Source organism: Odocoileus virginianus, chromosome 4 (assembly GCF_023699985.2).
Source record: "Odocoileus virginianus isolate 20LAN1187 ecotype Illinois chromosome 4, Ovbor_1.2, whole genome shotgun sequence".
Taxonomy (NCBI): Eukaryota; Metazoa; Chordata; class Mammalia; order Artiodactyla; family Cervidae; genus Odocoileus; species Odocoileus virginianus.
The window spans coordinates 58,510,678-58,537,820 of NC_069677.1; the positions used below are offsets into that span (position 1 = coordinate 58,510,678).

A 27,143-nucleotide genomic window follows, 5' to 3' on the forward strand; every position below is an offset into this window, starting at 1 on the left:
TGACTATGCCAAAGCCTTTGACTGTGTGGATCACAATAAACTGAGGAAAATTCTGAAAGAGATGGGCATAGCAGACCACCTGACCTGCCTCTTTAGAAATCTGTATGCAGGTCAGGAAGCAACAGTTAGAACTGGATATGGAAAAACAGACTGGTTCCAAATAGGAAAGGAGTATGTCAAGGTTGTATATTGTTTTTCTGCTTATTTAGATTATATTCAGAGTACATCATGCAAAATGCCAGGCTAGATGAAGCACAAGCTGGAATCACAATTACTGGGAGAAATATCAATAACCTCAGATATGCAGATGACACCACACTTATGACAGAAAGGGAAGCAGAACTAAAGAGCTTCTTGATGAAAGTGAAAGAGAAGAGTGAAAAAGTTGGCTTAAAGCTCAACATTCAGAAAACTAACATCACATGGCATCTGGTCCCATTACTTCATGGCAAATAGATGCAGAAACAGTGGAATCAGTGGCAGACTTTATTTTTGGGGGCTCCAAAATCACTGCAGGTGGTGACTGCAGCCGTGAAATAAAATGATGCTTACTCCTTGGAAGAAAACTTATGAACAAGCTAGACAGCATGTTAAAAAGCAGAGATATTTCTTCGCCAACAAAGGTCCATCTAGTCAAGGCTATGGTTTTTCCAGTAGTCATGTATGGATGTGATTAGTTCAGTTCAGTTTCTCAGTCATGTCTGACTCTTTGTGACCCCATGGATGCAGCACGCCAGGCCTCCCTGTCTATCACCAACTCCCAGAATTGACTCAAACTCGTGTCCATTGAGTGGGTGATGCCATCCAACCATCTCATCCTCTGTCGACCCCTTCTTCTCCTGCCTTCAATCTTGGTCACCATCAGGGTCTTTTCAAATGAGACAGTTCATTGCATCAGGTGGCCAAAGTATTGGAGTTTCAGCTTCAGCATCAGTCCTTCCAATGAACACTCAGGACTGATCTCCTTTAGGAAGGACTGGTTGGATCTCCTTGCAGTCCAAGGGACTCTCAAGAGTCTTCTCCAAAACCACAGTTCAAAACCATCAATTCTTAGGCACTCAGTTTTTTTTTTTTTATAGTCCAACTCTCACATCCATACATGACTACTGGAAAAACCATAGCCTTGACTAGACAGACTTTTATTGGCAAAGTAATGTCTCTGCTTTTTAACATGCTGTCTAGCTTGTTCATAAGTTTTCTTCCAAGGAGTAAGCATCATTTTATTTCATGGCTCCAGTCACCATCTGCTGTGATTTTGGAGCCCCCAAAAATAAAGTCTGCCACTGATTCCACTGTTTCTGCATCTATTTGCCATGAAGTAATGGGACCAGATGCCATGTGATGTTAGTTTTCTGAATGTTGAGCTTTAAGCCAACTTTTTCACTCTTCTCTTTCACTTTCATCAAGAAGCTCTTTAGTTCTGCTTCCCTTTCTGTCATAAGTGTGGTGTCATCTGCATATCTGAGGTTATTGATATTTCTCCCAGTAATTGTGATTCCAGCTTGTGCTTCATCTAGCCTGGCATTTTGCATGATGTACTCTGAATATAATCTAAATAAGCAGAAAAACAATATACAACCTTGACATACTCCTTTCCTATTTGGAACCAGTATGTTGGCAATTTGAAATCTGGTTCCTCTGCCTTTTCTAAATCCAGCTTGAACATCTGGAAGTTCATGGTTCACATATTGTTGAAGTCTGGCTTGGAGAATTTTGAGCATTACTTTACTAGTGTGTGAGATGAGTACAAATGTCCGGCAGTTTTTGCCTTCTTTGGCATTGCCTTTCTTTGGGATTGGAATGAAACCTGACCTTTTTCAGTCCTGTGGCCACTGCTGAGTTTTCCAAATCTGCTGGCATATTGAGTGCAGCACTTTCATTGCATCATCTTTCAGGATTTGAAATAGCTCAACTGGAATTCCATCACCTCCCCTAGCTTTGTTCATAGTGATGCTTCCTTAGGCCCACTTGACTTCACATTCCAGGTTGTCTGGCTCTAGGTGAGTGATCACACCATTGTGATTATCTGGGTCATGAAGATCTTTTTTGTACAGTTCTTCTGTGTATTCTTGCCACCTCTTCTTAATATCTTCTGCTTCTGTTAGGTCCATACCATTTCTGTCCTTTATTGAGCCCATCTTTGCATGAAATGATCCCTTGGTATCTCTAATTTTCTTGAAGAGATCTCTAGTCTTTCTCATTCTATTGTTTTCCTCTATTTCTTTGCACTGATAACTGAGGAAAGCTCTCTTATCTCTCCTTGCTATTCTTTGGAACTCTGCATTCAGATGGGAATATCTTTCCTTTTGTCCTTTGCTTTTTGCTTCTCTTCTTTTCACAGCTATTTGTAAGGCCTCCTCAGACACTCATTTTGCCTTTTTTCATGTCTTTTCTTTGGGATGGTCTTGCTCCCTGTCTCCTGTATGAAGTCACGAACCTCCATGTATAGTTCACCAGGCACTCTATCAGATCTAGTCCCTTAAATCTATTTTCCACTTCTACTGTATAGTCATAAGGGATTTGATTTAGGTCATACCTGAATGGTCTAGTGGTTTTCCCTCCTTTCTTCAGTTTAAGTCTGAATTTGGCAATAAGGAGTTCATGATCTGAGCCACAGTCAGCTCCCGGTCTTGTTGTTGCTGACTATATAGAACTTCTCCATCTTCGGCTGCAAAGAATATAATCAGTCTGATTTCAGTGTTGACCATCTGGTGATGTCCATGTGTAGAGTCTTGTGTTGTTGGAAGAGGGTGTTTGCTATGACCAGTGCGTTCTCTTGGGAAAACTCTATTAGCCTTTGCCCTGCTTCATTCCGTACTCCAAGGCCAAATTTGCCTGTTACTCCAGGTGTTTCTTGACTTCCTACTTGCATTCCAGTCCCCTATAATGAAAAGGACATGTTTTGTGGGTGTTAGTTCTAGAAGGTCTTGTAGGTCTTCATAGAACCATTAAACTTCATCTTCTTCAGCCTTACTGGTTGGGGCATAGACTTGGATTACCGTGATAGTCAATGTTTTGCCTTGGAAATGAACAGAGATCATTCCGTCGTTTTTGAGATTGCATCCAAGTACTGCATTTCGGACTCTTTTGTTGACTATGATGGCTACTCCATTTCTTCTGAGGGATTCTTGGTCACAGTAGTAGATATAATGGTCATCTGAGTTAAATTCACCCATTCCAGTCCATTTTCATTCACTGATTCCTAAAATGTTGACATTCACTCTTGCCATCTCCTGTTTGACCGCTTCCAATTTGCTTTGATTCGTGAACCTAACATTCCAGATTCCTATGCAATATTGCTCTTTACAGCATCAGACTTTACTTCCATCACCAGTCACATTTACAACTGGGTGTTGTTTTTGCTTTGGCTCCATCCCTTCTTTCTTTCTGGAGTTATTTCTCCACTGATCTCCAGTAGCATATTGGGTACCTACTGACCTGGGGAGTTTATCTTCCAGTGTCCTATCTTCTTGCCTTTTCATACTGTTTAGGGTTCTCAAGGCAAGAATACTGAAATGTTTTGCCATTCCCTTCTCCAGTGGACCACATTTTGTCAGACCTCTCCACCATGACCTGTCCACCTTGGGTGGCCCTACAGGTCATGGCTCATAGTTTCATTGAGTTAGACAAGACTGTGGTCTGTGTGATTAGATTGATTGTTTTTCTGTGATTGTAGTTTTCAGTCTGTCTGCTCTCTGATAGAGAAAGATAAGAGGCTAATGGGAGCTTCCTCTTGGGATATACTGACTGAGGGGGTAACTGGGTCTTGTTCTGATGGGCAGGACCATGCTCAGTAAATCTTTAATCCAATTTTCTGTTGATGGGTGGAGCTGGGTTCCCTCCCTGCTATTTACCTGGGGCCAAACTATGGTGGAGGTAATGAGGATAATGGTGCCCTCCCTCAAAAGATCCCATGTAGGCACTGCTACAGTCCATGCCCCCAACCCTTTACCAGGCCACCACTGAGCCATGCCTTCATTAGAGGCTCCTGGACACCCACAGTCAAGTCTTCTATGGAGTCACTGCTCCTTTCTCCTGGGTCCTGGTGCACAAGGTTCTGTTGTGCCCTCCAAGAGTCTATTTCCCAGTCCTATGCAAGTTCTGGCAATTCCATGGTGGGGTCAGTGGTGACCTCGTTCAAGAGGACTTATGCCATATTCACACCCAGAGCCCTGTCCCTGTGCAGACCACTGCCAACCCATGATAGTTGGACTATAAAGAAAGCTGAGCACCGAAGAATTGATGCTTTTGAACTCTGGTGTTGGGGAAGACTCTTGCGAGTCCCTTGGACTGCAAGGAGATCCAACTAGTCCATCCTAAAGGAAATCAGTCCTGAATGTTCATTGGAAGGACTGATGTTGAAGCTGAAACTCCATTACTTTGGCCACCTAATGCAAAGAGCAGACTCATTTGAAAAGACCCTGATGCTGGGAAAGATTGAAGGCGGGAGGAAAAGGGGATGACAGAGGATGAGATGGTTGGATGGCATCTCCGAATCAATGGACATGGGTTTGAGTCAACTCCAGGAGTTGGTGATAGATAAGGAGGCCTGGCATGATGCAGTCCATGTGGTCACAAAGAGTCGGACACTACTGAGCGACTGAACTGAATTGATATCTCAGGGGATTGTTGTAAGGGCTTAAAAGGGTTATTATGCAAAATGCACATAAACAGGCCTGGCATATAACAAAGCATATAACTATATGCTTGTTTAGTCGTTCAGTTGAGTCTGACTATTTTTGCCCCCATGGACTTTAGCCCACCAGGCTTCTTTGTCCATGGGTTTTTCCAGGCAAGAATACTGAAGTGGTTTGCCATTTCCTACTCCAGGTAATCTTCCCAACCCATGGATTGAACTCACATCTCCTGAAAGTCTCCTGCATTTAAGGCGGATTCTTTACCACTGAGCCATTAAAGAGTAAATGTACATGTGGATTATTCAGTAAGAAAATATTATATCAAATGTCTTTTATAGGACAAATACTATCACTGTAATATAAACCAATGAATAAATAAAATATGGGATGTGCTATGGAGAAAATTAGAGCAGGGAATGGGGAGTGGAAGGGAGGGACTAGTATTTTAAACAGGATGTTCTGGGAAAATACCTACTGAAAATGTCAAATATAGCTAAGAAAGGATTGTTCTAGATGAGAGAATTAGCAAGTGCACAGGCCTCAGGCAGGAAGATGGTAGAGTATTTGAGGGATGACTATGGCCAGTGTGACTGGGATGGAGAGACCAGAGGGGGGCGTGATAAGGGCTTAGGTCACAGAGGTCACTGGGACTGAATCCTAAAGGACGTGGGTGACCTTGCCTTCTCTGCTGGCTGGATGTTTTGGAGACAGAAATGATGCAATCTCATAAATATCAAAGTCTTGAACAGATTTGAAGACTGGTGGCTATTGGAGCAGGAAGATGAGCTATGAGGCTCTTGCAATAATTCAGACTCTGGTACTAATAATTACTTTGTACTGATTTAAAACAAACAAAAAATGCCTAATGAACAGATATAGTATGTGCATTTGTTAGTGTTTGTTAGCAGTTTTTCACAATTTTCTCACTTGAGATGATACATCAGAGTCAAATTCAATTATTAAAATCCTTTCTCATGTTATTTCTAGTCTTAATGATCAAGACTTGTTTAGTGGTCTTGCTTTCACATTTTTGGATTTTCTACTATGATATTCTGCATGAAATTTAAACATGAAGCCAAAGGCTATTAACAGTTGTCTATCATCATGTTATCCCACTGTCTTTGCATTTACTTCTGCATTCAGTCATCAAATACCAGGGATGTTGCAAATCTTAAGGTAACTAGATTTTACTATAAATTTAGGTTGGAATAGAAATGTATTTTTATATAATTTATTTCCCTTTTATCTTTTCCATTTCATATTTCTTTTGATAAACTAACTGAATTCTTCTTCTACAACAAAGCTACCACTTTTAAAATACCTTTCATTCATCTGTTTCATTCATTCACACATCCTCTTACCATTAGCCTCACCTCCTTTTTCTCTCCTTTTGTCTCCCTGCTATCTTGACTGTTCCCCCAAAATTGCCTATTGATGACTATTTCCATTTTTATTCAATGAATTTTCCTTCAGTGAGTTTTCCGTATTGATATGTTATCATTCTTTGCATTCAAATTTTACATTTTTATTTCCTGAAACTAGCTTAAATGTCAAGTGCCAAGATAATTTCTTATAAAAGAAAAAACATATAAATATTCACAAGTAGAGTTTATGTTCTCTTCAGTGCAAATTGCTCAGTAGCAGCAAATATTTAATGACGGTTACTCTGCTGAAGCGCTGACCTTTCTGATGTTCAGTGGCAAATAACTCTCAATGAACTTTGTACATCACTGTTTATTTGAACTGTGAATTCTAGTTCAATCATGAGAAATGTTTGTTTTCCCACCCCTACGTGTAGTTATTTCATTTCTGTTTCTTTGGGGAAAAGAGATGTAAAGTTATCATTATAAAGCCTCTAAGAAAAGTAATATGTAGATAATGAAAAAGTTTTTAAAAATGTCCCCATGAATTAACCTAATTTTATGAAGTGAGATTGAGTATTCACAGATGACTAATTCTGAGGACAGACATGTACAAAGTAAGCCAAAACTTTTAACCTCTCTCTTATACAAAACAAAAAAAAAGGAAGAGTTAAAAAAAATTAACAAAATGAAAGGAAAAGGGAAAAAAATTAAAAACACACAAACCTTCACAACACGACAATTTAGTCTTCAAGCGCAACATAACTATACACGTATAACACCAGTGTGACTCTGTTCTTTAGGTTAAAAAGCGTACAAAGGCAGGCTCAATGAAAACAAGCCATCCCTCCCAGCTGCGGCTGGCTCAGAGGTCTGAGCAGAACGCAAGAGAGATGTTGGCTTTCTCCTCTGTTCGCTGAAACAGCGGCCTCTCAAGCAGCTGCGTGGTCCAGGCTGGTTTCAGACACCTACAGTATCCTGACTGGCAGTCACGGCAGCTGGAGTAACGCAGAACGCTGTCATAGAAGGGTCTCCTTGATCACAGAGAGTCCTTTAAGAACCCAACTAGGCTCATGCTCTTCAGTGAGGGAGATGAGGATAAAAATAGACAAAAGAATGGACAGTGTAACATAGAACCGCTTACTCCCCGCGTATCTCAAGATACTCTCTGTTCACCTGCATTTCCAATAGAGACACTTGTTTCCCTGCTTTTTATAGTTGCTTGAGAAACTCTTGTTTCAGATACAGCCTATCTTTCTTCCACCTGAGGGAAGCTTACTCTTATTTTTAATTCTCCTACTTGAAACAGTTGGTCTAACGTGAGAGATTTAGGAGAGTTGTTTCGATTACGTATGGTTTTGTGGGTTCCGAGGTCTCTGAGGAAAATTATCGGACTATTGGTGAAAGAGGTTGGGAAATTTAAAACTGATTGGGTTGTTATCAGTTGGATTTTGTTTCCAGAGCACAGATACAATATGCCAATGGCTCTGTTACATTTTAGTGCTATTTCTGGTTCCCATCACATTAGATAAAGCAGCAGCAAAATTTTAACAAAGTTGTAGAGTAGCTTCAGGCAAGCATTTTTCATTAAAATATTTGATATCAGTGTGTTTGCCTGTGGGAGATGGATAGGTCGATGGTGACTGAGTCTGCTAAAACCTAAACCAGACAAGGAGAGAAACAAAACTTCCCAAAGCAATAAAAGCAATAAAACCTTGAAGTAGTGACATTTCCCTGTGAGCAGAGTGGAACATTTTCCCTGGACGAGAAGGGCAGACATGTTTACTTTACACCAGAATTTCATCTTCTCTAACATCCAAAATTACCCATCTGGGACTTTGGAGCAATTACTGAACATTTCACAGATGTATGTTGTTAGTCCAGACTTCTCTTCTTCACTCCAGAGGCGTGTGTCCACCTTTCCTGCGAGTCCTCCTCCTGGATGTCCCCCAAGCCTGTCAAAGGCGAACCAGTCTCTTACGCCACAAACTGTATCCTCCGGCTTTACTGCCTTTCTCAGTTGTGGTACTGCCAGTCACTCAAGCCAGAATACTTAGCATCTTTGGTTCAAAGCTCTGTATCACTCTCTCCATCCAGTTGATCTCCGAGTCCCACACATGCTTACTTGTACTGTCTCTAAAAGCTGTCCATTCCCTCTTTATGGTGTCCTTTGAATAACACAAATTCTTAATTTTATTGAAATTAAATTTATCAGTTATTTCCTCCCTGCTTTATACTTTTGCATCCCCATCCAGAGGTCATACCAATATCATTCTAAGCTATTTTCTAAACATATTTTAATTTTCAGATTTATGTTTCTTATTTGATGTAATTTTTTTGTTTGTGTTTTGGCAATACTGACAGCTTGTGGGATCTTAGTTCCCCAACCAGAGAGTGAACTCAGGTCCTTGCAGTGGAAACATGGAGCCTTAACTGTTAGGCTTGCAGGGACTTCCTGGGCGCAAACATTTTCTAACTTGTTGTTTATAATTTTTATCTGGCGATTTCAGCCCCTTCCGTTTCTGTTGCTGTTTCTATTTTTCTCACTTATTGAGCTTTGTTTACTTCTGCCTTTGTTATCTGTGGCTCAGAGCTAATCATTTTTCTTGGACATTTTTTTTTGACAGTTGTTAAGATCTCTGAACAAGATATCCTTGTTACCATTAGTTAGTTTGTGATTTTAGACTCTCAAGGATATTTTCCCCAGGAAGCTTGCACAGTCCTCTTAGCCTCTCATTCACCAGAGGGCAGACAGAAGAAGCAAGAAGAACTACAATCCCACAGATTGCAGAATGAAAACTATAATCACAGAAAATTAACCAAAATAAAAAGGTGTAGGATTATGTCCCAGATGAAGGAACAAGAGAAATACCCAGAAAAACAACTAAATGAAATGAAGATAGGCACCCTTCCAAAAAAAAAAAGAATTCGGAAGAATGATAGTGAAGATGATCCAGGATCTCAGCAGAAGAATAGAGAAGATGCAAGAAATGTTTATCAAAGATCTAGAAGAACTAAAGGAGAAACAGAGATGAACAATACATTAGAAGGAATCAAAGTAGCTGGGGTTTATTCTGGATAATTAGTACTTGAGTATTGTCCAAGGTTATGCAATAGTTTCCTCATTTGTAAAGTGGAGATATTAATAGAGCAAAACTCATTAGCTTTTGGTGAAGATTATAAAAATTATATAATGTGTTCAGAACAGTACTTCCTATTTAAGAAGTTCATTTGTTCAGTCACTAAGTCATGTCAGACTCTGTGCCCCATGGACTGTAGCCTGCCAGGCTCTTCTGTCCGTGGAATTTCCCAGGCAGGAATACTGGAGTGGGTTGCCATTTCCTTCTCAAGGGGATCTTCCCGGACCAGGGATTGAACCCGCATCTCCTGTACTGGCAGGCAGATTCTTTACCACTGAGCCTCCAGGGAAGCCCATTTAGGAAGTGCTATGTGTTTAATTTTATTATTTAGTATTACTAGGCAAGCCCTGGGTTTTGTGTTAGGTCTCTTTCCCCATGAAGCCACCAGTGTGTGGCTTGATTATGCCTGGGTGAGCAAAAGCCCTCAAGGCAAAAGTGAGTTAGATTTGCTTTCCTATGCAGTTCTTAGCTGGTAATTCATTGTTAGAATTTAATATTTTAAGAAAGAATTGATGACCTATCTATCTATGATCTTCTATCTTAGTTATTTTCAAAAAGTGTTGGGCCTGCCATATAACCAGAAACAGAACTGGTTTTATTTTTTTCCCCTTCCTCGTACTTTCTTTGACTCATATTCTTTTCTAACTTTTGAAAATAACACCTTTCAAGCTTTTCATCTTTTCTAAAAAAGATTTTAAATCTATAAATTTTCAACTAAGTACAATTGTAGAAGTATACTGGAAACAATATTTTCATTACTGTTCATTCATAACTTTTTAAATTTGTTCTGATTTTTCTTGATCCCTTTGTTATCTAGAATTACATTAAAAATTCCAAAATGTATTTTTATTTATTATTATGCATTTATGTCTTAAATTAAATTTATCTAGAGAATGTCATCAGTATTCTTTGATACTTATTGATGCCTGATACATTTCCCTTTGCATTTTTTTATTTTCAACTTTTTAACATATTTATAGCTTTATATTTAAACATATATATATATATTTTGTGTTATGTATAGCTTAGTAAATTTAATCTTAGCAATAATCTCCTTTAATTGGTGTTGTCTATAGTATTCATTGTGATTACTTACAGGAGGATTTATTTCTACTGTCTTTTAGAAATTTTTATTTAATTTGCTTTTTTCTATGCATTTTTCTCTCTACTTTCTACCTTCTCTTGAAATTTTTTCCTTATTTCCTTTTCCACTTTAAAATTATAGCTAAAATTTAACCTAAATTCTTAAAACCCAAAGTTAGTGTTACTAACCTCTTTTAAAAAATTTTAAAGTTTTCAGAAATCCTGAACTCTGAGTCTTTCTCTTTTATCATATGCTATTGTTTTCCAGCATTTTATCTCAACTTTGTTTTTGCTCCTCAAATTAGAGCTTATTAATGTTGTTTTATTAGTCAATGCTTGTGTAGCTTTCTCCAAAATTTGTCAATTTCTTTATCTAAACCTGAATTTGACTAGCCTAGCCTCATGAGTTCTTAAGAGAGCCTTTTTCAGACCCTGGCGTGTAGGCTGAGGGAGACAAGCTTCCTCCTTATTTTTCTGTTCAAGCCAATTTCTTATGTTTGTTTGCTTATTCATTATGGTTTTCATTGAGTCTTTAGTTCTTGGAAGGTTCTAACTTTTGAGAGGGTTTTATTTCAGTCCTCTGTTTGCTTGGACTGAAGGCTTCATCCCTTTTCTAAGCACTTTTGTGCTGAGCTCAGTCTTATTCCCCAGGGTATTCCCAAAACCAGTTTTGTTTTTTTTTTCCCCTCTCTGGAGTTTACTTCCTTGATCTCAGTTTCTGAGGATTCCCTTTACTTTCTTATTGATCAACCATTTCTTAAATGAGATGGTTAACAGTAATGGTTTAACTCTTATTTTTCCAGGATTCCTAGATGTTTTATCATTTGAGCATTTTCAGGTTATTTAGTCTACCATATTGCCACAAACAGAAAGTACAATCTTTCTTCTTTCTTTCTCCTTATTCTTCCTCTTCTCTTCTTCTTCCTCTTTATTCCCACAGCCTCTAAACAGGCTAGTGGTGATTTGAGGATGCAGAAGTATTTGGCAAATATGTATAAACCTGGGCTTTTGATTTACAGTTTAGTCAAATAAATTAACAGAGGCAGATGACTTGACAATTATTATGAAATTATCCTTGAATGAGAACGTATGTGCCACTAGTTCACTATATCCACTGAAACTCTATGATCTTAAGTGTGCAATAGTAAATACATTTCAATTTGTTTTGCCTGTTTTCTCTGTTGTTTCTTTTCCCAGCACTGTTTCTGGTAATTGGTGCTAATTTTGTGGAAAGTTGAAAGTGAAAGTCGCTCAGCCACGTCCAACTCTTTCTGAACCCATGGACTATACAGTCCTTGGAATTCTCCAGGCCAGAGTACTGGAGTGGGTAGCCTTTCCCTTCTCCAGGGGATTTTCCCAACCCAAGGATCAAACCCAGGTCTTTTGCATTGCAGGTGGATTCCTTACCAACTGAGCTATCAGGGAAGGAATTTTGTGGAAGTAGTGCGCAAATGAATGCATGCCCAATATAGTAACGTGAACTCATGGACTCTATACTAAGGAAGCAAGAAGTAAGGGGAAGGATTTTTTAATTTGTTCTTTATCTCAATATTGAAGTGATACATTGTATGAAGAAATCACTAAATCACTCAAGTTGTAGCTCTAATATAATGCTTAGAATGTTACATCCAACGTGAATCAAATCTCATGTATGAGATATCACAGTATCTCAGGCTGCAGAATTTTATTTCCTTTATTAAACCATTTTTAAACTTCACACCTGCATAGTAATTTTCACTAACTTAATCTGATTAAAATAGTGAACTGGAAATAATTCATTGTGAGCTGGAATTTTTAAAATTGAAGTATAGTTGAATTACAAAGTTGTGTTAATTTCTGCGGAACAGCAAAGAGACTCATTTACACACACACACACACACACACACACACACACACACACACACACATTCTTTTTATAATATTTTCCATTACAGTTTATCCCAGGAGATTGGATGCAATCCTTGTGCTATACAGTAGGGCCTTGTTTATCCATTTTAAATGTATTAGTTTGCATGGACTAATTCACTTTACGCTCACATTTTGTAACAGAATATTATATGAAAATCATAAAAAATATACCAGAAACTGCCTTGGTCAGGTAGGTAATCCAGGAATACTAGTTTAGTTTGATCATTCAAAGCATAAATGTGATAAAATAATTATTCTGATTTTAACCAAAGAGGAATGTATGTTATAAAAACACACTTTTGAGAAACTATGCTAAAGTTAAACCTGAAAAACAAATCTCAAATTTTAAGAATATTTAGATTTTGTTTCTACTCCTGAGGGTTAATATAAAAAATGCACATATTTCAGAAAATCAAATGTAACTTTTTCTACAGCAATGTTCATTTCAAAAATCATTACTTAGTAAGTTATTTGTAAAACAAAAGCTTCTGAAGTGTTTTAATTATTTAAAGTGGAACAAGAAGAAAATGTAGTAACAGGATATATATGTCAAATGTGATTGAAATAAATACATTATAAATCAAAATCCCAATGTGAAATATATTTCAAATCCTCTAATTCTTGTACCTCTTAAAAAATTCCTTCTAGTAACTTAAGTGGACCATCCTTGTCAATTGCAATAATGAAATGTAAACTCCGTTTTTTTTTAACATCATTTATTTGTTTAATAAAAGCCTTTGATATGATATTAAACCAGGAGTTTTTGAGACAAACTCAACCACATTAAAGTATGTCAGCACACACTTTGCCATCTGCAAAAGTCTTTCCTATAGAGCAGAGATTTTCCTTATTAAAATCATTCAAGGAACTTAAAAATGCTAATTCCAAAGCCCCACCCTGGCCCAATTAAACTGACTTCACTCTTACGTACTCTCACGTACATTTTGTTGATAATGCATGAGTTGGCAATTTTTTTTATTGATAATGTGTGCTGTACTTAGCTGCTCAGTCGTGTCCGACTTCGCCACCCTGTGGACTGTAGCCCGCCAGGCTCCTCTGTCCCTGGGATTCTCCAGGCAAGAATACTGGAGTGGGTTGCCATGCCCTCCTCCAGGGGATCTTCCCGACCCAGGGACTGAACCCAGATCTCCCTCATTGCAGACGAATTCTGTACCATCTGAGTCACCAGGGAAGCCCATCATAATATAATAACAGACACCCGAAAGAAAATGAAATGCTTAACCTCAGTCAGATGTATTCACCGTAACCATGCTCACCCTGAGCATAAAGCTCAGTGCAGATGGGGGGCGAGTTCAGCGTGTTCAGTAAGTAAGGGTGGGCTAGTGAGACCCTCGTTCACAGCTTGCATAGACGTTTGGGAAGCAGAAAGTGCTTGGGTCAGTGTATGACTTAGTATTTGTTTTAAATGTATTTGATGTCATCTAGTTTTTAAAAATATATATATATTTATTTCTTTATTATTTTTATTTGTGGTTGCTCTGGGCCTTCTTTGCAATGCGTGGGGTCCTCATTGTGGTGGCTTCTCTTGTGAAGTAGAGACTCTAGGGTGCATGGGTTCAGTAGTTGTGGCATGTGAGTTTATTTGCTCTGTGACATGTGGAATCTTCTTGGACCAAGGAGTGAACCTGTGTCCCTGCATTAGTAGGCAGATTCTTATCCACTGCACCACCAGGGAAGTCCTGTCTTGGTATTTTTAAAATAGTAATTTGTTATCAAAGTATTCAATAGTTTAATTTAGTAATTTTCATTCTGCTTTCCCTTTTGATTAAAAAGGTTGATATATAGGTTTTCCAAATCCACCATAAATGGATTTGTTAGAATTATTAGAAGGTTTGGGGCTCATTTGTTTTTGATTTTTATGGACAAAGGAAAGTTTTTTTAATTAAAAAATAGAAAAACACAAGTAATTATTCTAAATAAGGTTCTTCCAGGTCCTAGACAGACTAGAAAGATGAAAAGAAAATGTTGTATTATAGTGAACAGTTTAGATGCAGAAAGGAATTAATATATAAGATGAAATACATAATGAAAGAATAAGATTTTATAAAAATAAAATAGAGAGGGGAAATTTCTCAGCATTTAACATTTTGTTCTTTCTCCATTTGAAAATGTGTTGCTCACATTATTGGGTTGTTCCTAGACAAAACCATTCAAGTTCTGGGAAATGATAGACATGTTAAAATGTGCTTATTCATTATATTTGTTCCCTGAAATATTTTCTGACTTTTTTCCCTGAGACAATCCTCATCCTATTATGATACCACTTATGAAGGACCTAAGATGTAGACTTATTAGAACTTCTATGTTTTTCCATTTTCGCTTGAGACTAACATGATGAAACGTGGGTAAAACATAGATTCCTTCTCTTTTGAATGTGGAGCAGTGAGACAGTTCCCTGGTTTTAATAATAAAAGCCCTGCTGGCTCAGACAGGAAAGAGTCTTCCTGCAGTGCAAGAGACCTGGGTTCTCTCCCTGGCCGGGAGGATCCCCTGGAGCAGGGAATGGCTACCCACTGCAGGATTCTTCCCTGGAATTGCGTGGACAGAGGAGCCTGGAGGGCTCTAGTCCATGGGGTTGCAGAGAGTCAGGCAGGACGGAGGCTTCAGGGCTCCCTGGTGGCGCAGGTGGTAAAGAAGCTGCCTGCCGTGCGGGGGACCCGGGCTCGGTCCCGGGGTGCGGAAGATCCCCTGCAGTCCATCGGGTCACAGAAAGTCAGACGTGACCGAGTGACACACACAATAATAAAGTGATCCACGTGTCACCGTGAGTGATTTTCCATCCAAGAGCTTGCAAAATGTGTCCCTTTATGTTCTTGGCTACCCTTACTATCTCAATGGGGATGAAAAGATACGCACTGTGACCCTGTATGTAAAGTCACTATGATGTTATTTTCATCATACTTAAAAATGGTTTGCTATACAATTAAGACGGCACTTGTGGTAAAGTCTCCTGAGAAACCCGTGTGAGGGGCAAGAAGCAACAGTTAGAACCTGTATGGAACAACAGATTGGATCAAGACGGAGAAAGGAGTACCACAAGGCTCTCTGCGGTACCCTGTTTGTTTAACCGATATTCTGAGCACATCATGAGAAATGCTGGGCTGGATGAGTTAAAAGCCGGAATCAAGATAGGTGGGAGAAACATCAACACCTCAGATATGTGGGTGATACCACTGAAGTGGGAGAGAGTGAGGAGGAACCGAAGAGCCTCTTGGTGAGGGTGAGGGAGGAGAGTGAACGTGCTGGAGGAGGACGTGGCAACCCAGTCTAGTATCCTTGCCTGAAGAATCCCATGGACCGAGCAGCCTGCTAGGATGCCGGCCAGAGGGTCACAAATTGTCAGACACTCATCAAGTGACAGCACAGATGACGCAAATGAGTGAGTGGTGATTTCTTGATTAAAATAGAGAATATATGAGGAGGAGCAGCTTTTTTTCTTTTTGTCTGCACCTTGCAACAGTGGGGATCTAAGTTCCCCAACCAGGGATTTAACCCATGCCCCCTGCTGTGGCAGCGCAGAGTCTAACCACTGGGCCACCAGGGAAGTCCTGAGAAGCGGATTTTGATCAGACAATGAGTTTTTCTTTGGACATGAGAGAGATGACTTCGTTTACCATCTTACCAAGTGAAAGGGAATGTGCTCTGAAGTCAGGACCTCTTCCAAGAGCAACTTTTCAAACAAATTTCTTCTCTTGATTACTGAGAGGAAAGAAATAGAAGTGACAGTGATGTTTGAAAAGACGTATAAAGACATTAAAAGGGAAGACATATTGCTCAGTTTCAGGAAGTCCTACTCCAGGGATTCAGTGATTTGAAAGTTAAAGGCAGTGCAGATAATACTATCTCACAAGGAGCAAAGTTTTTATTTAAAAAAATCAACAATTTTAAATAAGAATGTAGTAGATGCTTTTTTTTTGTTGTTGAAGAGAATACATTTTCAGGGTCTCTTTCCTGGGATTATAAATCCTTTATAAATCTGTAAATTTGAATCCAGGTTGGTAAAGTGCCAAATGCATGGCCTTTCTATTAAACCACAAAATGATATTCTTCATTGCAATTAAATTTAGTTTTCAGAGATACAAAATATCACAGAATTTGAAAGCTGTTTATAAAGCAAATATAAGTAATTTTAATGAAAATTTGAAAATGGAGCTATTCTTATCTGCCCCCGGAAAAGATGTATTGAATGATAGAATATCCTTTGTACAGGTATTTGGCCAAGTGTCTCAGCCTAAAATATATCTGAAATCTGTATCACTGTGTCTAACAGTAACCTATGCCAGACCATAGCGAGAAAGGATGTAAAATAACATAGGCATCAATTATGAAAATAAGGGAAATATAACATCTTTTTCCTCTGTGTCCCTGTTATTAACCCCAAACACTGAAAGATTTTTCTCTTGAGACACAAGGGAAGGAATAAAACTGAACGCTTTCCTCTCTTGTTTCCTATGGACGCCTAACCTTCTGCTTTCTGTGGGTATACAGGGGAATAAACGTCACAATGCCAGAATTATTCCAAGGATTTATGTTGTGCTTTAGACTTCAAATAAAGACATCTCCCTGTGGACCAGTTTGTGTGGGTTTTTTCCGAATGAGCATAAGAAAAAGAAAACTAAAACTATGGTCAAAATTAACTTTGTGAAAAATATATGTAATAAAAATGTTCTTTCTCTGTAAATCCTATAGAAATATCAAGAGGACTTTTTCATAAGTGAATAAAATGATCTTGAATTTCCTGTAGGGTTATAAAGTTATCAATAACCAAGAAGCTTGTAAAAAGGATGAAGAATAAGAACAGGTGTTCTTTATAGATCTAGAGCATACTATTAAGCCATTATAATCAAATCAATAGTAATCCATAGAAATAAGCAAATAGATCAGTGGAATGAAGTAGAGAATTCAGAAACAGATCCACGCATAAATGAGAATTCACATACAACAGAAATAAACTTTTGAGTGGACTGGCACGGACACAAATGATGTGGCAGAAATGGCTACCCTAAAAATTAAATATGTAAAACTGTGGCCATTTCATATCATTGCCAGAAACACCTTCCCAATGGATTAATATTTAAATATAAAAATGAAACAATAGCTATCTTAGAAAAAATTTTAGAGGCTATATATACAATCTTGAAGTTAGATCTCAACCAAGATGAGAGCTATTTAAAAGGTATAGAAATGGTTGACATTATTTTAAAAATAAAAACACTTGAAATACGAAACATTAGCAAAACTAATAGATAAATAGATTTTAGGGGAAAAGTTTTCAAAGCAGATGACAGTCCAGTGATTAAAATATATTCAACATGATGTGAAGAATTCTCTAAAAAATGATACAAACCAGTAGGAAAATTGTCAGAGAATGTGAAGTGGCAATACAGAGAAGAGCAAATCTACATGGCCAACAAACATAAAAAGATGGTTAGTTTTACTACTAATTAAGGAAATGCAAATTAAGCTAACAATGAGATTTTTTTGGGATGTTCACCAGACTGGAAAACATTTTAAGGCTATAATACTTATTTCCCACAATAATGCTGAAAAAGCCAAAAAGCAAACTACACAAAAAATGAGAAATATGGTAACATATACAAAAAAATGAGAAATACACATAGCTGTTTGATCAAATAGTCTTAATCCTGATCCTCTATCTCAATAGCAATGAAAAAAGTGAAATGTAAAAATATAGTATAGTCTCAAAAATGGATACTTCAGTATTGTTAGTAGTGGCAACATCTGAAAAATGAGGTCAATCCCCAGAACAAAGCAAAATTCTGTACAAAAGTGAAGACAAATACATATGGATAGCTATATCTGCATGAAGATATTTGTGTGTTTTAAAAAGTTTGCAAGTTTGCCTATATATTATGCATATATGTGTTTATATCAACATAGGAAAAAATTCTGGTTATATAGAAATTTGTTATAGCTACTCTTTGTAATGGTGATATATGAACCAAGATGAATCATACTTGCCTACCCAAATCTCTACTGGAGTTAGAGTGATTATTCACTCTATCCTTAGACATTTAAAAGAAATTTGGTCTTATTGAATAAATAGATCAAATAGGTGGCCAGATTTCACTAGTGATCTTTGTAAACATGTTGGACCACTTATCTGGAAGCAGCATGTTGAATGGCGTGCCCAGCTACTATTACCATCATGGGATGAACTTAAGATCACCTTAAAGTGTGGTGGTCTGTGTCTTTCCTTCCTGGAAAAATTGTGATGGTAATATGTCTTGTGACTGTCAAGTCAGAGCTTTTCTTCTGCTTATTCAATCTAGAGAGAATATTTTATACACATAAAATTCAACACCTGCAGATACTATGGACTAGTCGTTCTTTCTGAATAAGTAAAAATTTAAAAAGTTTTTGCAGAACACTATTTCTGATTAATAATATAATATAATATATATATAATAATAATAATATAACTATTCAAAGTCATCTGAGTGGGGCAATTTTCACAAAAGACACCTGACCATCTGTGCCTAGTACTTAGGCTATTCAGAACTCAGCTCTCTAGCACTTCATACTTTATTCATCGGAGCAGAGGTCCTACAGAGTACAATCCATACCATTTGTACAACATCATTCACAGAGAGTCTCCTAAATCTCATTCCTTACTTAACTGCAAATTTGACATTACATTTTCTCTCATTTTTTCATTTGATTTTTTAAATTTATTTTTTAATTGGAGGAAGATTGCCTGACAATATTGCATTGATTTCTGCTGTACAAAGATGAAAATCAGCCATAATAATACATATGTCAGCTCTCTCTTAAGCCTCCCTCCCCTCCCACATCCCTCCCCTCTAGGTCATCAAAGAGTGCCAGGCTGGGCTCCCTGTGTTACATAGCAGCGTCTCACCAGCTATCTCTTTTATGCATAGATTTTATTTTATACTTGCGTGTCATTTTTTTAACACGTATGTGTTGACTTTTTCACATGTGTCTGTCAATGCTGCCTTCTCCATTCGCCCTGCTCTGCCCTTCCCTCACTGTGCCCACACGTCTGTTCCCTACACCTGCATCTTCATTCTTTTCCTACAAATATGTTCATCAGTACTATTTTCTAGATTCCATATATATGTGCTTAAATACATATATACAATGGAATATTACTTAGCCATAAAAAGGAATGGATTTGAGTTGGCTCTAGTGAGGTGGATGAACCCAGAGCCTGTTCATTTGATTTTTAAACCCAAAGAGACTTTAAAACATCAATTGAAAGGGAGGGAGCCACATGGTGTAGTGCTCAAGAGCTCGCATTTCTCTGTGCTTCTGTCACTTCTCTGTGAAATGGTGCCCATGTAATGGATTGGTTGTGTCAAGGCTGTATACTGTCACCCTGCTTATTTAACTTATACACAGGGTACATCATGAGAAACGCTGGGCGGGAGGAAGCACAAGCTGGAGTCAAGATTGCCGGGAGAAATATCAATAACCTCAGATATGCAGATGACACCGGCCTTATGGCGAAAAGTGAAGAGGAATTAAAGAGCCTCTTGATGAAAGTGAAAGAGGAGAGTGAAAAAGTTGGCTTAAAGCTCAACATTCACAAAACTAAGATCATGACATCCGGTCCCATCACTTCATGGCAAATAGATGGGGAAACAGTGGAAACAGTGGCTGACTATTTTTCAGGGCTCCAAAATCACTGCAGATGGTGATTGCAGCCATGAAATTAAAAGACGCTTACTCCTTGGAAGGAAAGTTATGACCAAACTAGACAGCATATTTAAAAAAACAGAGACATTACTTTGTCAACAAAGGTCCGTCTAGTCACGGCTATGGTTTTTCCAGTAGTAGTCATGTATAGATGTGAGAATTGGACTATAAAGAAAGCTGAGCACCGAAGAATTGATGCTTTTGAACTGTGGTGTTGGAGAAGACTCTTGAGAGTCCCTTGGACTGCAAGGAGATCCAACCAGTCCATCCTAAAGGAGGTCAGTCCTGGGTGTTCATTGGAAGGACTGATGCTGAAGCTGAAACTCCAATACTTTGGCCACCTGATGCCAAGAGCTGACTCATTGGAAAAGACCCTGATGCTGGGAGGGATTGGGGACAGGAGGAGAAGGGGATGACAGAGGATGAGATGGTTGGATGGCATCACTGAATCAATGGACATGAGTTTGAGTAAACTGCGGGTGTTGGTGATGGACAGGGAGGCCTGGCATGCAGTTCATGTGGTCACAAAGAGTCGGACACGACTGAGAGACTGAACTGAACTGAAGAGGAGACAGCACTTAAAAGGGAGGAGCATTTCTATCTTCTAAATTCCAACTTTGAACATCTATTGGACCCAGGACCTGTTAGTTTTTCTGTTGTTCTGTTATTTAAACTGATTAGACATGGGTCTGATACTTGGAACAAAAGTTCTGTTCTCACTACTTTAGAGTTGTTGTTTAGTTGCCAAGTCATGTCCAACTCTTTTGTGACTGTGTGGACTGTGGCCCTTCAAGCTCCTCTGTCCATGAGATTTCCCAGAGAAGAGTTCTGGAGTGGGTTGCTGTTTCCTTTTCCAGGGGTTTCCTGACCCGAGGATCAAGCCCACATCTCCTGCATTGGCAGGCGGGTTCTTTATCACTGAATCGCCAGGGAAGCCCTTATATAGGTGTGTGTGTGTGTGTGTTTATAGAAGTTTGGAAATAAATAGAAAACTAAATCTGAAATAAAAACATGAAATGAAGTCTGTCATGAAAGTAAATATGAAAACAGGAGAATCTGTGATTAATTTCCAAATGCACAATATGTATAACCAGTTTTAAAATTCAGATAAACAACACTGTGATCTGAGTGAGCTGTAAGGGGTCCCAGGAGGGAAGGGATCAAGGCAAGAATTAGAATGTGGAAAGCAGATATGTTGAGTTTTACCCTTAAGGTCATCCGTGCCACTGTGAATTAAAGGAAATTAAATGAATTTCCTTTGGCAGGAGATCTAAGAAAGATCCTTCAGAGGGAAAGATAGGCATATCCTGAACAGGAAAGGGGAAGATAGGCATATAATCAGCTACGATTATAACAAGATTTTGTTCAGATGCTAGTATCTATGGGAATATGTTTTTATAGGAATAAGGTCCCATTTATCGTTTTTCCCTAAGTCAGGTAATGAAAATAATAAATTTGGGCTTTGAACAAAATCAGTGAGACTTTTAAGTAGATGGAAGATAAATGGAATATTATCAGAATCAAACGAGGTTGGATTCTGGTCAGTGTTACAAAGTATCTCAGTTTATTTTAAAAAACAGTCACCCTAAGTTCCACTAACCCTTAAGAACATAGGCAACTTTCCGTCTACTTGTATGGCTTTGATGTCTGGTTTTAAACCCTGTTCTTGACTCAGAAGACTGTACTGCATAACGTGAAAAGAACTGATAAAATAACCTTAAAAGCTGCCTTGTTGTTCGTATTAGTTTCTTCTGAAATACTTCCCCCCTTTTAAATACGTATCCCTGAGACAGTAACTTCTATAGATTGTGAAATCCCGTGGGCAAAACCATAATCTTGCTCACTTAGCACCAAAATGACGTGTTCCTTAAGAGACTCTCATCAAGATTTTTCTGCAAAAAGAAAGAGGAAAAAACAAATTTAAGTTTATAACACTGGAGTTACCTTCATCTGGCTTTACCAAAGGAAATGCCACCAATATGCTGAAAAATACATTTTCTTCGACTTCTTCTGTTTATACATATAACTCTGAGAAATGCAGTAGAATTGTAGAATATTAGAGTAGAAAGAAACGGCCCTGTTGTTCAACCCCATAAACCTCCTTAACAACACCAACATTGAGATCAAGAGAATCTGTCAGTTTGCCAAGGCAGGGACTCAGCTGCCCCTAGAAGACTATTAAGTCCCAAGAAAAGGATTTTTAGATGGCATCACGTTCCTTTTCTTGAAAACTATCATTAAGATGTTGCTTAATTGAAAACAGTTCAGAGAATTTTTTCATGTTCATTTTATTTCATCCAGTACATATTCCATAACTGGTAAGAAGTTGGAAGCATCTTGTATTTTTGTTTTTCACTTTGGTATCTTCTATAATGTTCACATGCAAGAAGAATAGTGTTAAAATTTCATCACATATGATTTGCAAAACTCTTGGGTAAAAAATTCTAAAAACTACAATAAAATTCAGGGGATTTCTTAAAAACATGAAATCTAGAAGCCATAACACAAACCAGATACACTTTAAATAGTATAAAGGTCAAACTCAATAATTAAATGATAAATTTGGAAAATAGACACTATATCAAAGTTAACATTTTCAATAGAAGTTATTATATCTGGTCCAAGCTGAAGTAGATATGAGTTTCATTTCTTTCAGGCTACCTTTCAACAAGGAGGGAGCAAGAATCCCCAGGTGGACCAGCCTACAGTCACTGGCAGCTTCTTAGTAAGTTTATATCATGATAACATACAGTCATTTTCTGAGTCTCATGAAGTGAAAAGCTCTGGAAAGACCTCATCTATAACATATAAATAAGTCTTTTGTATCATGAAACAGTCAAATAGCCCAATAGAAAATTGAGTATAAAGACGATTCACAAAATTGCATATCTAAAATACCAATGTTAAAAGACTGGGGGTTTTTTGGTAATCATGAAAATGCAAATTGAAGTAAAAGCTTGATATCTGTTTATTCTCATAAGACTGGCAAAAATGAAAAAGTACAGTGAAGTCTATTTCAGGTAAGGAGGCAAAGAGAAGAATATTCTCATTTATTGCTGGTGATTAGGTGAAAAATGTCAGCAATTTGGAAAAATGACCTGGCAATATCTCTTAAGCTTTAAAGTATATATTTATTTTGAAACAATAATTCCACTCTTGACAATACAACATAAAACCACCTGCATTGATTTGTATACTCATGCACACATATACATAATTAAGAATGCTTATTGTACTATTACATATTATTTTTCATAGTAAAAATTAGAAATAAATGTGAACAGATAAAAAACAAGTGTTATTAATAGAGAAATTCTTTGTTCAGTGTAAAATTAACTTGAAGTATGATGAACTTTTTTGTAAGACTTATATATCAAAGAAAAGACTTTTAATAGTAATTTATTATTTTTTTAAGAGATGGAGTTCTTTTTTATTGTTGTGGCAAAGACTTGTTTAGAATGAGAAATGAGGGCTTCTATAAAATTCTAACAATCTACAATAATATTGTTTTTTTGTATCTTACATTATTGGTTTTCTTGTATTTATAGAAATAACTTCCAGATGTAATATTTGAGTCATAGTATTTTTATCTACATAATTATATTTGGAGAGATAGTGTAACTTGTCTTTTCTTTTGTCTAAAGAGAACATGTTTTTACCTTTGTCTAGGTTACCTGGTCAGAACTGGTGCCGTGATGGACTTGTCTGGCAGGACTCGGAGCTCTGAAGGGGATGCCGTTGCTGTGGAAGTTGCCCACCAGGGCAGAAAGGTAGGGGAGAAACTTCTGAGGTTTTTCCTTTCCTCTCTCCTTCCAGCCTCCTTTATCATCTTTAATATGCTCACCCCAGCCAGAAGTGCAGTAGTAATTCTTCCTGCAGTATAAAGCAGACTGGCGTAAGGAAAAGCAATGGCTCTGAAAACAAATTGGCCTAGGACTAGCGTCCTTCCCTTTGGATCAGATGATAAGTTTGACAGTTTTATTCATTTTTCTCTCGTCATCTCAAGGTTTTTTCAGATGATCTCCTTTAATAGCTTTGTTATTTTTATTAGAGTCTTATTTCTTTCTAGAAATTTTGGGGAGTTTTTTTTTTTAACAGTTCCAAAAGAAATCTTAACCTCATGTAAAGTTCCACTAATTTTATTACTCACCATCATTTCTTATATCATTTCTTTGCCATTCTCAAGCTCTTTTATTCTAGTTTTTTTTTTTTTTCTTTTCTCACAAATGTTCCCTCAGGCAGGTGGCACATTCTTAATATATTGCTCTTTTCTTTCTTAGCATTTTGTTTTTCATGTAAGGAAGATAATTCCAATGAGAAATAGACTCTTTCCTTTTACGGGTTACTTTTTCTGCTTGGATGTGTGAAGACTTTATTCACAAATTTGGTATTAAAATTTAAAACAAACAAGCAAAGTGAAAGCTTTAGCCCATCACTTGAAGAAGTTTCTCGATCTGAGGCTTCAATTCTGTCTCTTTAGGGATTTTCTTCCTTCTTTGATTATTGTTATTCCTTGATCTTGATTCCCTTTATACCTGTATTAAATGACATATTCACTGGCATGGATGAATTAACAATGACCTCAATCTGGACTTGTGTGAAGTATTTTTAACTGAAAGTCTCTGAAATTTCTGTCATGTGTGTGACCCCATTTATATGACTTTTTATAGATGTTTTTGTGGTTGCCATTTCAGTGGAAAGTTAGAAGGGAAAGGAGTTGAATATCTGCATGCAAATCACCATTCCAAACAACAAGTGTGTCTTAATAAAACTTAAGCATTGTTAATCATACCATTCTCTCCAAATACTGTAAGTGGATATGGCTATTTGAGCAAATGCCAAACTCTTCTCCTCTTAAGGGGGTTCTAAGTGGTAGAGGATGGGGAAAAGACCTTCCTTCAGAAATTCAAAAAACTGAGGAATCTAATTATCTCCAGGGCTCTTTGGTGTCACTGGTGTTGTGGTCTGTATTATTGGTGTGAACTAATCCATTTATTCATTTAGATTATAGTGTCTCACTAGTGTGTTGTGATGTTGAGTTGAGAAAGAGCAAGACACAGTGGAATAACTTTGCAGACGGGCAGATTCTTGGCTCTTTAAGCAAGAACTCTGATTCTGTTTCCTTCTCTATAAAATTCTACTTACGTTCATTATTATTTATTTGATACACTTTTATCTTGTGGCTACAGTGTACTATAGGTCATATATTAAGATTCTGAGGGTATAAAGGTGCATAATATCCAGTTTCTGCCCTCAAGGATTATATAGCTAAATGTACTGTGAAGATTATGCGAGAGGAATGCATTCACTTATTTAACAAATACTTGAGAGCATAATTGTTATTAGGAGCTCTTCTGGGCATTGGGCTATTGAGATGAACAAAACAATCCTATTACCCTATGGTTAATACATTTTAGTAGGGGAAAAAGATAGATGATTAAGAATTAAAATGTCAAAAATAATGTCAAGTTTTGATGAATACTCAGAAGACAAAGCAGGATTGAGGATAGAAGATGCAGGAGTGTGAAGAGGAGGCGAGGGGTCTGCTTTAGATAGGATAGTTTGGGTGGCCTTTTGGAGAAATGTCTGGGAAAAGGGCATTTTTGAAAGAGGACTTTTTTATAGTGTTTGAGAAATAGCGACAATGCAAAGGTTGCCACACTGATGACTTAAGGGAGAGTGGCGAGGCTGAGAATGGAATCGCGTCCTTTAGGTCTGTTGCCATGCTAAGTCGTTTAGATTTTATTCTAAGTGTAATCAGGGGAAACTTTGGAGAAATTTACACGGGGAGGAGGTAAACTGATCTGTGTGGAGTGGGGAGGCAGATGTGTAAGCGGGGCAGGAGGAAGTGGGGCCGCAGTGAGGGAGAAGCTAACATAGGGATGTGAGTCAAAGCTGCGGCTTTGCCTTGAGAGCAGCCATGGGGTGAATGGGCCATCATCAGATAACAGAAGACTTGGCGGGACAAGTTTTCAATAAATAATTATATTGTTATCATTAAGTCTGTACTAAGCAACCATATAATCAGTCATTAGCCAAACAGAATAAAGTAGAAATAGTTTTCTCCTGAACTTTATGAGACAAAATTGGAAGGTATCAAGATAGCTGTGTAAGAGTCTTCATAAAGAGACCATAGAAATTCTATAAGTTGGCAAGAAAAAGAAAAAATAAAAAGCACTGGACGAATGGAGAGGAAGAATGTATGGCTAATAAGCATATGAAAATATAATCTAACTTGTTTAATCAGGGAAATTAAAGTTAAAGAGATAATATCATACCCACCGGTTTGGCAAAAATTAAAAACTTAACAACTAGCAGGCATTGGTAAAGATATAGGGAAATCAAAGCACTTATACACACTGCAAGTGGAACTCTATATTCGTAGAAACAAGTTGGAATTCAATATGGCATTATATAATAAATTTGAAATTGCTGTTTCCCCATGACCCAGCAAGTCTGTTCCTACCTCTGATATTCTACAGCGGTTGTTCTTAAAGGTGGCACCTGAACCTGCAGCGTCTGCGTCACCTGGGAACTTGTCAAAAATGCAAAATCTTGGGCTCTGTGGTGATTAATTTTATGTTTCAACTAGGCTAATTGATGCCCAGATAGTTGATAAAATGTTATTTATGAGGATGTGGTGGAAAAGATGAACATTTGAAACAGTATAAAAAGTATCCATTGAAGGCCTAAATAGCACAAAAAGGCAGAGAGAGGGCAAGTTCTCTCACAGTCTTATTGAACTGGGATATTCATCTTCTGTTCTTAGACATGGTGGCTTCTGGTTCTTGGGTCTTCCAACTTCAGGAGTTCCCTAGAATTCTTCACCCCTTCTTCCACTTCTCAGGCCTTCTGCCTTGAAGTCAATTATATACCAGCTTTCCTGATTTTCTCTCTCTATATATAGAGAGAGACAATATATATGCATATATTTATATCCATGTTTGTATCCTGTTGGTTCTTTTTCATGGGAGAACCATAATACACATCCTATTCCAGACCTACTGGTGAGAAACACTGAGACTGAAGCCTGGCTTGTTTTAACAAGCCCTGTAGGTGACTGATAAAACCTAAAATATGAGAACCACTACATTAGAGAAGGACTTGCACATATGTGCCAGGAGACATGTACAAATGCATGGTTTATGGCATCTTTATGCATAGTAGCAAAATATAAAAAGTAATCTGTATTTCTGTTAGTTATTGAAGCTATAAATGAATACTGTATAACAGTGAAATGAATGAATTATAGCTGAATGCAATGTGCATTAATCTCAGAAATACAATAATCAGTCACAAATAAGGCAGGAAAT

General features: G+C 37.6%; 1 long non-coding RNA gene across 1 annotated transcript in view; it reads left to right on the forward strand.

Moving 5' to 3' along the window:
* The window catches only part of LOC139034673 (uncharacterized), a 68,350-nt gene extending 44,756 nt beyond the window's left edge, over positions 1-23,594 (forward strand). Inside the window, exons 2-3 of the long non-coding RNA XR_011487164.1 lie at positions 22,487-22,555; positions 23,500-23,594. This is a non-coding gene — a long non-coding RNA (uncharacterized lncRNA). The remainder of the gene's footprint in view (positions 1-22,486; positions 22,556-23,499) is intronic.
* The last annotated feature ends 3,549 nt before the right edge of the window (positions 23,595-27,143 follow it).